At 43.3% G+C, this 14,237-nt stretch overlaps 1 protein-coding gene across 2 annotated transcripts in view; it reads left to right on the top strand.

Annotated features, from left to right (window-relative positions):
- LOC126188066 (uncharacterized) overlaps positions 1-14,237 on the top strand; it is a 411,581-nt gene that overhangs the window by 124,506 nt on the left and 272,838 nt on the right. The gene's annotated exons all lie outside the window — the stretch shown is intronic.

Below are 14,237 nucleotides of genomic sequence, written 5' to 3'. Positions count from 1 at the left end.
TAGGAACTTGAACGATCAGTTGAATGGAATGGGCCGGCCGGAGTGGCCGAGCGGTTCTAGGCGCTTCAGTCTGGCACTGCGCGTCCGTAACGGTCGCAGGTTCGAATCCTGCCTCGGGCATGGATGTGTGTGATGTCCTTAGGTTAGTTAGGTTTAAGTAGTTCTAAGTTCTAGGGGACTGATGACCTCAGAAGGCAAGTCCCATAGTGCTCAGAGCCATTTTGAATGGAATGGATATTGTTTTGACAAGAGTTTATAGGATAAATATTAACAAAAGTAAAGGGTAATGGAACGTGGTCGAATTGCTGCAGATGATGGCTCTGAGCACTATGGGACTTAACAGCTGTGGTCATGAGTCCCCTAGAACTTAGAACTACTTAAACCTAACTAACCTAAGGACATCACACACATCCATGCCCGAGGCAGGATTCGAACCTGCGACCGTAGCAGTCGCGCGGTTCCGGACTGCGCGCCTAGAACCGCGAGACCACCGCGGCCGGCTGCTGCAGATGATGATGACGCAACTAGATTAGGAAATGAGACACCAAACATAGTAGAGAATTTTATCTATTTAGACAGCAATATAACTAACGATAGCCTAATTATGACCAGACGAAACTACAGTCGTCTGGCCGTAACTGTGGGTTCTTAGATTACCTAATGAGTTGGCACGTAGAAACTAGAAAACATAAAAAATTGGTCCACTTTATTATACAAATCATAAAAAGATTTACTTAGCTCGATTTATTTCTTTGCCACGGAAGCCCTTGATAATTTACAACTGCCAGTGGTTATTAAAGCATCACTTGAGCAATTATTAACAAACTGTTGTCTTAAAGTACAGTGTTCCAAATTTACGAAAGTACAAGTCCAGCTGAAACTCTGAATCACTTGTTAATCCTATTCGATGATGATGTATACTTCAGCTGTGGTCCCAAACTAGGGCAGAGCGCTTCCATGCTTGGCTCTGTATTCAAATGGTTCAAATGGCTCTGAGCGCTATGGGACTTAAGATCTGTGGCCATCAGTCCCCTGGACTTAGAACTACTTAAACCTAACTAACCTAAGGAAATCATACACATCCATGCCCGAGGCAGAATTCGAACATGCGACCGTAGCAGCACCGCGGTTCCGGACTGAAGCGCCTAGAACCGCTCGGCCACAGCGGCCGGCGGCTCTGTATTGACTTCCGGTGCGAAGGTGCTGCTGAGGAGAGGAGGTTATTCCTTCAGGAGCGCCTCACACATGTCATTGCGAATTGCAATGACACCTCGCTAACATCTGCGGCATCGATATGTGTTGCCGGCTTCGGTGTGCACCATGTCTCTGAACAATAGCACCGTATTATGTCTAAATGTTTTGAATGCGAACATCGTAGGTTAGGCTTTACCGTGACTATTATTGACATTAAATGAAACAACAAGTTTACTGTTGTTCATTTTATGTCTATATATTTTAAATTTTAGGAAGTATTTCCTGAAAATATTCGACTGGAGTGTACACTTGTTCAGAAACTAGACGTGGATGATGAACAGTGTAAACAAGAACAGTATAAAAGCTTTCTAAATGTGGTCCTAAAGAAAAATGCTGAAGATTAGATATGTGTAGCTAATGGGGACGTACAGCTTCGAGTTGGGGAGAAGAATATTATGGTACAACCTGGCTAAAAGAAGGGAGCGGTTGTCATGACACGTCGTAAGTCATCAAGAACCAGACAGTTCTGTAATGAATGCAACGGTGGAGTATAAAAACAGTATGGCTCGATTACGTAAGCAGGTTCAAGTGAATGTACGTGGCAGTAGTTATGCGGAGACGAAGAGACTTGCACAAGAGAGTTTCCTCAAATTAGTCTTTGGGCTGAAGACCACTAGCTGGCTGGAATCTGCTTACGAAAGAAAAGTTTATCAACAAATTTCGGCACTCAAGAGGAGGAGAGACGACGTCATACTGCTTCAAATCACATCGCTTACACTCAGAACATTTCCACAGTGTCATACTGATGGAATCGCACTCGATGTCAGAGGGCTCCTTTCATGTTTTTCGAAACATTATATCGCAGAAACGCTAATACAATCACCAATAATATACATATGTGTACATGGCTCATCGTCACAGCTTGAAGGTAAACTTTCTTCACTAGGACGCAGTAGACATTACACAGGAATGAAACAATATGTTGTTGTATGATAATGAGAGACGGAAGAGGGTGAGACCTACCTTAGCTGAAATTAGCACGCATCAGAAAGGGTTACACATTGTTACAAATGGGGGAAACTATCTGCGATATCAAATGCTAAGTGAAATTTATCATAGGCGCAAAGGTTGCGTCTTGTAACAAGTGATTACGAAATGGCGATTTAAACATTCAGCAAACGAATCAGCTAAGTAGAAGACACGTGCAAAGCAAATCGGATATATTAGCACTCACATAACTCAATTTTGTTCACTATTTCAAGTACACCTTAGAATAAACTGAATCTAAGGGGAGAGTGACTAACTGACCGCATAATGTTACGCATTAAATGACGGGCATAAGATTCTGCAACCAGACACGAGCCTACTGATTCCACAAACACACGGAACGTTTGCAAGACCATGCGGATGGGTACAAGTTCACTCTCTCAATTCATAGCTAGCTTAGAGCACGAAATTAGTGGAAGATTGAGCCGTAGAATGCGAACGCTACACGAATATTTAATAGAAAATATCGCATAAGTGCAACCACTTAGAATAATCGCAATAAGTGGAATTTTCTCATGAGTAGTGCAGACCTACTAATACTGAAGACCCGCCCACACTGCATCTGACATACATCGACCGACTAGTAATTCCAAGCGCCCAAAAAACATGTATCAATTTCAAAACTATTCGTCACACGTGGTTCCTCAGCACTGGTGGGAAGTCACTCGGGAAACATCTCAGAGAGACACCTCAAAGATCTATTGATACTAATTCCAAAACATCTTTGCTAAGTATCAGCAAGGACAAGTTCACGAATTAATGCAAGAATACAACAGTTAATACGAGAATGCAACAATCAACTTTCAAATACACCATACTGATGCATCTGTTACTGATCGCTCAAAAAAATAAAATAAGAATCGATCGGACAGTTATTTCGACAACATACTAAAATCATCTTCATTTTCACGCACGCGTAAACATGTAGTCCACAAGCAAGTGTACAGTGCGCATCGAGGGACATGGGGACATAATATTAGCGATTTTCTGTTCCATCCTATCGTGTATAGACCCTACACCGACTTTTTATACGCCTCTCTCTTATTATCATGAGCCCAACGCGAGATATGCATTTGCTGTTGCAGAGTAGTTGCACGTCTTCCGTGAGAATCAGTTCCCCAAAAATTTAGCCAACGACTTTTTGTGTAAACAGCGTCTCCTTTCTTCCAAAGACATCCACGTAAGTTCCCTGAGCATCACTGCCACAGTTTCGTATGGGCTATCCCAAGCTGTTTCGATCTTAACAGCATGTTTCTGAATTCGTTCAATGACTGCTATCATGCCAAAATTGATGGGAACTACATATGCTGGAGAAGTACTTGCATGCTACTTCCTATACAGAGGCACTACGCCTTTGATCGTTAGCACATTTTGATTGAATGAAAATGAAATGAAATCAAGCAGCTGATGTCAAGTGGTTGATGCTGTTGCTGCTGCTGCTGCTGCTGATGACGATGATAATGATGATGACATAGAGGAGGAGGAGAGGGGACAAGGTGAGGTGGTGGAGGTGGAGTCCTAAAACAAAACTTGCACAACATTTATTTCTGTCTCTTAAAGTAGAGAGCGAGCCCCAAGACAGACGAAGGACTTCCTGCTTGTCCATAATTAAAACATAGTTGTATGTTACCTACGAAGATCTGCACACATAATACTTCAGATGTTTCTTTTTGAAGAAGGAAGATAAGTTTCAGTATATATCCCTGACATGGTCAGCCTGGGAGCGATCTGCAATGCATGGTAACTGAAGAAACCTTCACAAGCCAATATCGTTAAACAAGCATTTCATTGGATGACCAGATTCGACAGAGCTATGCTGCCATCATCCGATATTATGCCTTGAATTTTTACAACGCATTATTCATCAAAGTTGCAAGTCACTTCACACTGCATATGGTGGTGGACTGTGAAGTTTTCTTCAGTCTGTAGAAGAAAGGCCTGGGAAATACTAGAAAAGAAGGGAGCGGAAAAAGAGAGAACACGCAGAGTGGAGGAGATGTACTGTGGACGTCTGAGTTGTGCGTAAGTAGGAAATGGAAGGACCGATTAGTTCCAGAAACAAGTGTTGTGAAACAGAGCAGCACATGGTCACCTCTACTCTGAATTGTGCTCTTGGATGATATAATGACTAATGTGGCAGAAAAATCCGGAGAAGACAAGATGAAAGCCATGGTGTTCGCGGATGACTTCATAATCTGGGGAAACAGGGAGGAGGAGATTCACAAATAGCTGAATGCTTGGGAAGAAGCTATGAGACAGTATGGAATGAAATTTAATGCAAACATATGTGATGCTCTGGTTGCAACTAGAAAGAAAGACAGTACGACTAGCGGAATAGGGATTGGAGGTGAACAATTGAAGAAGGTGGAAAATCTCAAGCATTGAGGAACTGTGACAGAGGAAAAAGATGCAGTAAGAAAGAGATTAGTGAACGTGAGAGACAGGCAGAAACATTTCTGCGAAGTGTTAAGAGCCCCGTTTATAACAATAATGCACAAAGGAGATGCAAGCAGATTACAGGCATGTGAAATAAAGTTCCAGTAGTGTTTGTTTATCTCGTCTCCAAAGTTTCTGGCTGATTCCGCAGTCTGCTGTGCATCGCCAAGTTGACGTTTTGTTTGAAATTTCGTTATCTTACGTCTTTCAATTCTGTAGCGCTGTTTGAAGTTATGCAACCATCCACTGCTTCCGTTGAAATCACTGTAATCTATGAACGCGCATTTTGGCATAACGTGGTAGGTCACTATCATGCATTTTTTTTGGAGCTCCTTGAAATACGCAAACAACAGTTTTGCAACATGTGCGCCTTGTCCTCCCTTGGCTATTCGCAGTTTTTATCATGCATTAAACGGTCACTTTGCTGTTGAATTATTCGAAATCGGTTCATAATTGTTTGTTTGCTACGTTGCGGAAGATCTTCCATGTACGTAATTATGTTCAGTACCCGCTACCTGGACAACGATTGTCCTTTACTACGTTTCACTGGAGACGTGATTTGTGGATGCCTGTCCGAGAAGGATAATGAACTACATGACTATAAACCTGTTTCAGTATCATTTTCTCTTGTTTATTACGTTTAGTTATCATTGTACTCATGTTCATTGTCCGTACGATGCCACAAATTCCACTGACCGATCTTGCAGAAAAGCTAATATTTCATCTGCCACTTTCTCACTCTGCGAAATTCCTTGGGTTCTTTTCTGACGAAATGTCAATTTCGGCAGCTCTTGTTGCAGGTATAATGCAGTGTTTGCTTTGTTTATCGTTGCCGTGGCGCTGCGTTGTATCGACACTACTAGCACTGTACCACTGTTAGAAGTTAATCGTAGACTAAGCATTTCAATTCGCCCTGTAGCTCGATTGCTATGCTCACCATCGGATATTTCCTAGTCGGTCCCCTGTTGTCAAAGCAGACAGTATTGTGGTTGCATGGTAGACAGTACACTGGGCGTCGAATGGCGTAAACATCATTGAATTCTCCTTTTGCGCTCTTGTACTCAGGGTGTTCCTTGTAAGGTGAAACGGGCGCTTAAAGAGGATGTAAAACAAGAGGCTTTTCAAGAAGATACACGAAGCGACTAAAAGGAAGACCAAGAGATAAATGGCTGAAAAGTATAGAGGAGTGTGTTAAAAAAGGAGGCGTGGACTGAACCAGAGTGGACACAGAAAGATGGTGGGAAATGAGGACTAGATGGCGAGGCTTATATTCCAAACAGACCCAGCCTGGGGCTGGAAACTGTTCAATATGAGATGGCGGGAAAGCCATAAATTTCTATCTTATCCTTCTTCAACTGTGTTAACGCTGAATAAATGACCGCAATGACGACGGGGCATTGTATTGTTCTCCTCCTCCTCCGCCTCACCATGATTATCATATCAGCGTCATTGCCATTATCATCAGCACCAACAGCTTCTGTCTACAAATCATCACGGATTTAGGAAGAATCGCTCGTGCGAATCTCAGCTTGGCCTTTTCTCTGATGGTATCCTACAAACCATGGATGGAGAGCGACAGGCAGATTCATTGCTCCTAATTTCCGAAAAGCATTTGATATGGTGCTCCACTACAGACTGTTGACGAACGTCCGAGCATACAGATTAGGTTCCCAGATGTGTGAGAGCTCCGACGACTTTTTAAGCAATAGAACCCAGTATGTTGTCCTCGACGGTGATTGTATCGTCAGGAGTGGCCCTAATAAGTGTGATAGGACAGCTCTTATACTCTACGTATATGAATGATCTGAGAGACAACGTGAGAAGCAATTTACAGCTGTTTACTGAAAACACTGTAGTGTAAGGGAAGGTGTCATCGCAGAGGATGCAAGTCGACGTAGAAAGAATTTCTAGTTGGTGTGATGAATAGCAGCTTGCTCTAAATGGTGAAAACTGTACTTTCATTCGGATGGGTGGGAAAAACTATCCTGTAACGTTCAAAAAAATGGTTCAAATGGTTCTGAGCACTATAGGACTTAACATCTGAGGTCATCAGTCACGTAGAACTTAAAACTCCTTAAACCTAACTAACCTAAGCACATCACACACATCAATGCCCGAGGCAGGATTCGAACCTGCGACCGTAGCGGTCTCGTGGTTCCAGACTGAAGCGCCTAGAACCGCTCGTCCACACCGGCCGGCTGTAACGTTCGAATACAGAATTAGTACGGATCTGTTTGACGCAATCACATCGACTGAATATCTACGGCTAACGGTGCAAGCAATATGAAATGCAATGAGCACGTCAGGTTGGTAGAATGGAAGGCGAATACTCAACTTCGTTTTATCGATAAAGTTTTTTCGAGAGAATTTTAGAAAAGTGTAGCTCATCTGCAAAGGAGTGCGAATCATTCTTACGTAATGTTAGAGTGAAACTTCCTGGCAGATTAAAACTGTGTGCCGGACCGAGACTCGAACTCGGCACCTTTGCCTTTCGTGGGCAAGTACTCTACCATATGAGCTACCCAAGCACGACTCACGGCCCCGTCCTCACAGCTTTACTTCTGCCAGTATCAGGTCTCTTACCTTCCAAAGGTCCGGCACACAGTTTTAATCTGCCAGGAAGTTCCATATCAGCGCATACTCCGCTGCAGAGTGAAAATCTCATTCTGGAATGTTAGAGTGTTTGCAATTCCAGCAACGTCGGATTGAAGGAAGACATCGAATTAGTTCAGAGGCTTGCTGATAGATCTATTACCGGTAGGCTAAATCAACACGCAAGTCTTACGAAGTTGCTCCGTGAACTCAAATGGGAATCCGTGGAGGGATCTTTTCGCGAGGCACTATTGCGGGAACTTAGAGAACAAGCATCTGAGGCCGACTGCAGAACGATTCTACTGCAGCCAACGTACATTTTGTGTAACGACCACGAAAATAAGACGTGAGAAATTAGGGTTCGTACGGACGCTTTTAGACAGTCGTTCTTCCCTCGCTCTGTTTGCGAGTGGAGCAGGAAAGGAAATGATTAGTAGTCGTACGTGGCACGCTATGCCACGCACCGTAAGATGGCTTGCGGAGTACGTGTGTATGAATATCATCTCCTTTGGCATCATACTCTAAACTGGATTTCTCTCCAAATGAAGGTGTATCGCGCTGTGTTATTACCTCCTATTATTTTCGTAACCATTGTAGATATCAAAACAATGTACCGAACATGTCACAGCACAAAGTGGGGAAGTATGTATACATCACTACACACGAGGAGCGATCAAAAAGTTTCCGTTCGAAGGCCGTACCGTCTGGAATCCGTATGTCAATCAGTCTAAATCGCTAAGAGCACTGAGGTAATCACCTCACAGACGCACCAGGCTGGAAATATCCGTCTGGTAAAATACCGTATCTTCCTGCGTGAAGCAGTCCGTAACTGCCTACGTCACATCCTCATCCGACAGAAATCGTCGGCCATTCAAGGCCCTTTCGTAAGGGACCGAAAGCATGACAATAGCATGGGGAGAGATCAGAACTATAGGGCGGGAGCTCGAGTGTCTCCCATTTGAGATGGCGTAACTTCCGCGCTATGACATTTGGGATATGGGGATGTACATTATCATGAAGCAGCAGCACCCCTTGTGATGTGCTGTTTATCGACAGACATGACGGCCCATACACAGTCTTTACTCTGGGACGGATATCTAGCTGGCGTAATAAGAAAAGAATAACAGCACTTTGGTCCTGTTTGGAAGCATTTGGTACTAACGTCGCCACGTTTTACGTTTCCACATTTAAGTAATGCACATTGGGAAGCCACGATTACCACATTAACCCCTTGTCTACATTTCGGCGCTTATATACCCGCATCGGAGATGACCTACGTTGCATATATGCTGCATCATCGTCGTCAAACACTGGACTCGAACTCGGGAGGACGACGGTTCAATCCCGTCTCCAGTCATCCTGATTTAGGTTTTCCGTGCTTTCCCTAAATCGTTTCAGGCAAATGTTGGGATAGTTCCTTTGACAGGGCACGACCGGTTTCCTTCCCAGTCCTTCCCTAACCCGAGCTTGCGCTCCGTCTCTAATGACCTCGTTGTCGACGGGCCGTTAAATACTAACCACCACCACCACCACCATCGTCGTCAAATGGAAACTTTCTGATCGCCCCTTATATTATAAATTAAAATCCCTTGCGATGTTCTTCTGTCTGTATGTGAAGGCAAACCTCAGGAATTACCATAGGGATTTTGATACGGTTTCCACTAATAGATAGACTGATTCATTGTGTATATATAATTTATTACCACTACGACAGAAAACTCGTCCGGTTATAGACAGTGCTGCCCATGCGAAGCCGGCGAGAGTGGCTAGTTATTGCTGTACAGTCACTACGTTTTAGGTAGCCGTGACCGTGAAACAACTACAGCCTTTTTATGGACATATTTATTCTGGTTTGCATTGAAACGTTCTGCAAGGAAAAGGTTAAACATAATACAGTGAATTTTTATTTTTTTTTCGTAAAATTCGCGTAGTGAGGCACAAAGAGCGCTATGCTGAGTTTATTTTAGTTATGTCATGTTCCGTAGATTATTTTCATGATTATTTTATCGATATGATGTGGAACAAGTCAGATTACAAAACATACGAGGCGTGTTTTTTAAGTAAGCACCATTTTGAAATTAAAAAAAGACGTGCTAAGATATCTCAATAATTTTATTTTTACATGAAAGCCTGAACCTTAATCTACGCACTGACGCCACGACAGTCTGATACTTCCCTGTTTACGTTGTATACTGAGTGTTTAAGATGCCTCCGATAATCGTGAGTCCTGCCGACTGTGAAGTACGGGTTGTTATAAGATTTCTTAGTGATGAAGGCCTAAAAGCAATCGATATTCATCTGAGATCTGAGCAGTTTACGGAGAAAACATTATGAATGATGGAATGGTAAGAAAGTGGGTGAAAGCATTTAAAGATGACCGCACAAATGTGCATGATGAACAACGGAGTGGGCGTCCTTCGTTCGTTAATGAAAGTTTGGTGCAGGAAGTGGACTATAAGGTGAGAGAAAACAGACGCTTTACGATTTCCTCCTTGCGGGATGACTTTCCTAATGTTTCTCGTAGTGTTTTCTATGTCATTGTGACCGAGCACTTGAATTACCGAAAATTGTGCGCACGTTGGGTACCGAAAATGTTGACGGATGTGCACAAAACCAAACGTTTAGACAGTTCATTGAATTTCCTTGAGCGGTACCACAACGACGGTGATGATTTCTTAAGCCAAATTGCTACGGGCGATGAAACATGGGTGGCCTACGTCACACCGGAATAAAAGCAACAGTCCGTGGAAGTTGAGCAAGGGCATCGTTTTGCTGCAAGACAGTGCCCGTCCGCATGTGGCGAATCAGACCAAAGATTTTAACACATCTTTTCGATGGGAAGCTCTAGATCATCCTCCGTACAGCCCCGATCTTGCGCCTAGTGACTACCACTGTTTCTGCACTTGAAGAAACACTTGGCCGGTCAGCGTCTTCAAGACGATGACGAAGTCAAAACAGTGGTGATGCAGTGGTTAACAAGTCATGCGGCAGACTTCCATGAGGAGGGTATTCAAAAACTGGTACAACGTTATGACAAATGCCTCAATATTGACGGAAATTATGTAGAAAAGTAGATTAAGGTACAGGCTTTCATGTAAAAATAAAATTATTGAGATATCTTACCACGTCTTTTTTTAATTTCAAAACGGTACTCACTTAAAAAACACGCCTCTTATATAAACACATGAATAGTGCTAATATTAATATTACTGAAATTTTTAGTTCTACACATGCAACTACATGTAGAGGTACAATATTTTTTTACTATTTCTGAAACAGAAACTCGTCCATGGAATAGAAGGAGTAGTCCAAGAGAAATGATTTTTAGTTAGATTTAAAACTTGATCTGCTACCTGCCAGACACTTAATTTTGTTGGGCAGATGATCAAAGAGTTTTGTTGCTGAATAATGTACTCCTTTTTGAGTAACTGACAGCTTTAATAACGGATAGTAAAGGTCATTTTTTCCTCTAGTGTTGTACGTATGAACATCACTGTTCTTCGCGAACTGAGTTGGATTATTTATAACGAATTTCATTAGCGAATATATGTACCCTGATGGTGCAGTTAAAATACCTAACTACATGACGTCCTTGGGTGAACACCACTAATTATAACACCACTAATCATTCTCACTGCTCTCTTTTGTGCCATCAATACTTTATCTCTAAGCGGTGAGTTACCCCAGAAAACTATTCCATAAGACATTATTGAGTGGAAATACGCAACGTACGTTAGGAGGCTGATCTGTTTATTACCAAGACTAGCGATTATACGAAGAGCGAAAGAAGCTGAACTTAATTGTTTGAGAAGTTCAAGTTGTCATCAATGTGAACACCCAAAAATTTGGAGAAATCTACCCTGTTAACTGAGCCCTGTTCATATGCTATATCAATTGTCGGTATGACTCTATTCGATGTGCAGAACTTGATATAGTGAGTTTTTCAAAACTAAGGGAGGGTCCATTTTCTGAGAACCACTTAATAATTCTTTGAAAGACATCTTTAACAATGTCTTCAGCTGCTTTTTCTGGAATGGGATTTATTATAACACTCGTGTCATCTGCAAAAAGTACTAGTTCTGCTTGTTGAACAATAAGTGAGAAGTCATTCATATCAATAATGAACAGCAGAGGACCCAAAACTGAATCCTGTGAGACTCCCTTTGTGATAACTCCCCATTCATTAGAATTTACCGCCCTCTCAACATTATTTGTGTTATTGAGCACAACTTGTTGCATTCTGTTCGTTAAGTATGATTCAAACCAGTTGTGTGAATAGCCTTTAGTTCCATAAAACCTGAGTTTTTCTGAGAGTGTTATATGATCCACACAGTTAAATGCCTTGGAGAGAACACAAAAAATCCCAACTGGCGATAATTTGTTATTTAGGGCTTGTATATTTGATGGGTAAATGTGTTGACAGCATTCTCAGTCGAGTAACCCTTCCGGAAACCGAACTGAATATATACTGAGTAAATTATTTTCACGTAAATGTGAGACTAGTCTTGAATACATAACTTTTTCGAATATTTTAGAAAATGAAGTCAGTAATGAGATTGGTCTATAATTATTTAAGTCACTCATGTGCCCTTTCTTATGAAGAGGTTTGACAATTGCCTATTTCAATCAGTCTGGAAAAAATTTCCTTGCCAGCGAAGCATTATATGTATCACTGTGGACTCCACTTATTAAATTATAAAAACACTTCAAAATTCTGTTACAGACTCCATCACCACCACATGATCTCTTGTTTTTCAGTATATTTATAATTCCCTTAATGTCAGTGGGGGATGTTGGTGCTATTTCTAAAGGCCTGAAGTCCTGGGCAATGACATTTTTAACATATTTTTTTGCTTCTTCAACTGAACCCTTTAACCATATTTTTGCTGCTATATTCAGAAAGTGATTGTTAAAAAACTTGAAACTTGTGAATTATCATTCACAACATCATCATTTAGCTTTATTGCTATGGTACACTGTGCACTGTCAGGCTGCCCCGCCTCCTGCTTGACAATATTCCATATACACTCCTGGAAATGGAAAAAAGAACACATTGACACCGGTGTGTCAGACCCACCATACTTGCTCCGGACACTGCGAGAGGGCTGTACAAGCAATGATCACACGCACGGCACAGCGGACACACCAGGAACCGCGGTGTTGGCCGTCGAATGGCGCTAGCTGCGCAGCATTTGTGCACCGCCGCCGTCAGTGTCAGCCAGTTTGCCGTGGCATACGGAGCTCCATCGCAGTCTTTAACACAGGTAGCATGCCTTGACAGCGTGGACGTGAACCGTATGTGCAGTTGACGGACTTTGAGCGAGGGCGTATAGTGGGCATGCGGGAGGCCGGGTGGACGTACCGCCGAATTGCTCAACACGTCGGGCGTGAGATCTCCACAGTACATCGATGTTGTCGCCAGTGGTCGGCGGAAGGTGCACGTGCCCGTCGACCTGGGACCGGACCGCAGCGACGCACGGATGCACGCCAAGACCGTAGGATCCTACGCAGTGCCGTAGGGGACCGCACCGCCACTTCCCAGCAAATTAGGGACACTGTTGCTCCTGGGGTATCGGCGAGGACCATTCGCAACCGTCTCCATGAAGCTGGGCTACGGTCCCGCACACCGTTAGGCCGTCTTCCGCTCACGCCCCAACATCGTGCAGCCCACCTCCAGTGGTGTCGCGACAGGCGTGAATGGAGGGACGAATGGAGACGTGTCGTCTTCAGCGATGAGAGTCGCTTCTGCCTTGGTGCCAATGATGGTCGTATGCGTGTTTGGCGCCGTGCAGGTGAGCGCCACAATCAGGACTGCATACGACCGAGGCACACAGGGCCAACACCCGGCATCATGGTGTGGGGAGCGGTCTCCTACACCGGCCGTACACCACTGGTGATCGTCGAGGGGACACTGAATAGTGCACGGTACATCCAAACCGTCATAGAAACCCATCGTTCTACCATTCCTAGACCGGCAAGGGAACTTGCTGTTCCAACAGGACAATGCACGTCCGCATATATCCCGTGCCACCCAACGTGCTCTAGAAGGTGTAAGTCAACTACCCTGGCCAGCAAGATCTCCGGATCTGTCCCACATTGAGCATGTTTGGGACTGGATGAAGCGTCGTCTCACGCGGTCTGCACGTCCAGCACGAACGCTGGTCCAACTGAGGCGCCAGGTGGAAATGGCATGGCAAGCCGTTCCACAGAACTACATCCAGCATCTCTACGATCGTCTCCATGGGAGAATAGCAGCCTGCATTGCTGCGAAAGGTGGATATACACTGTACTAGTGCCGACATTGTGCATGCTCTGTTGCCTGTGTCTATGTGCCTGTGGTTCTGTCAGTGTGATCATGTGATGTATCTGACCCCAGGAATGTGTCAATAAAGTTTCCCCTTCCTGGGACAATGAATTCACGGTGTTCTTATTTCAATTTCCAGGAGTGTAGTTCTAATCTTACTATCCACATTATTAATTTCTGTCAGAACGCATAAGCTTCTCGACTTCTTAATGACTTTCCTTAAAATATTGCAGTATCTTTTGTAGTAAGCAAGTAACGTCGAATCCTGACTTTTTCTGGCCTGTCTATATATTTCCCTCTTCCTCTTACACGAAATCTTAATTCCCTTAGTAATACACGGCTTACTTGTCTTTGTAATGGCTTTTTTGGATAACTACTCAGGAAAGCAACTCTCAAATATTGAGACAAATTTACGATGAAATAAATTTGATTTGGCATCATTTTCTGTGTATACTTCATCCCATTCTACCTCTTCTAGACTGCTCTTGAAGCTCTGTACCCTAATCACATCAATAAGTCTCCCTGGCTTCTATGACTCTGCCTGAAGCCTGTAAGGTGCTTTATGTGTTATTTCCATTAACTGTGCCTCATGATCAGACATCCTATTAACAACTGGGTACACATTAATTGTTTCTGCCTGAGTATGAAAATGTTATCGATAAGT

Source organism: Schistocerca cancellata, chromosome 5 (assembly GCF_023864275.1).
Source record: "Schistocerca cancellata isolate TAMUIC-IGC-003103 chromosome 5, iqSchCanc2.1, whole genome shotgun sequence".
NCBI classification, from domain to species: Eukaryota; Metazoa; Arthropoda; class Insecta; order Orthoptera; family Acrididae; genus Schistocerca; species Schistocerca cancellata.
The sequence above is the reverse complement of the archived record's forward strand: the minus strand, read 5'-3'. Positions and strand labels throughout refer to the sequence as shown.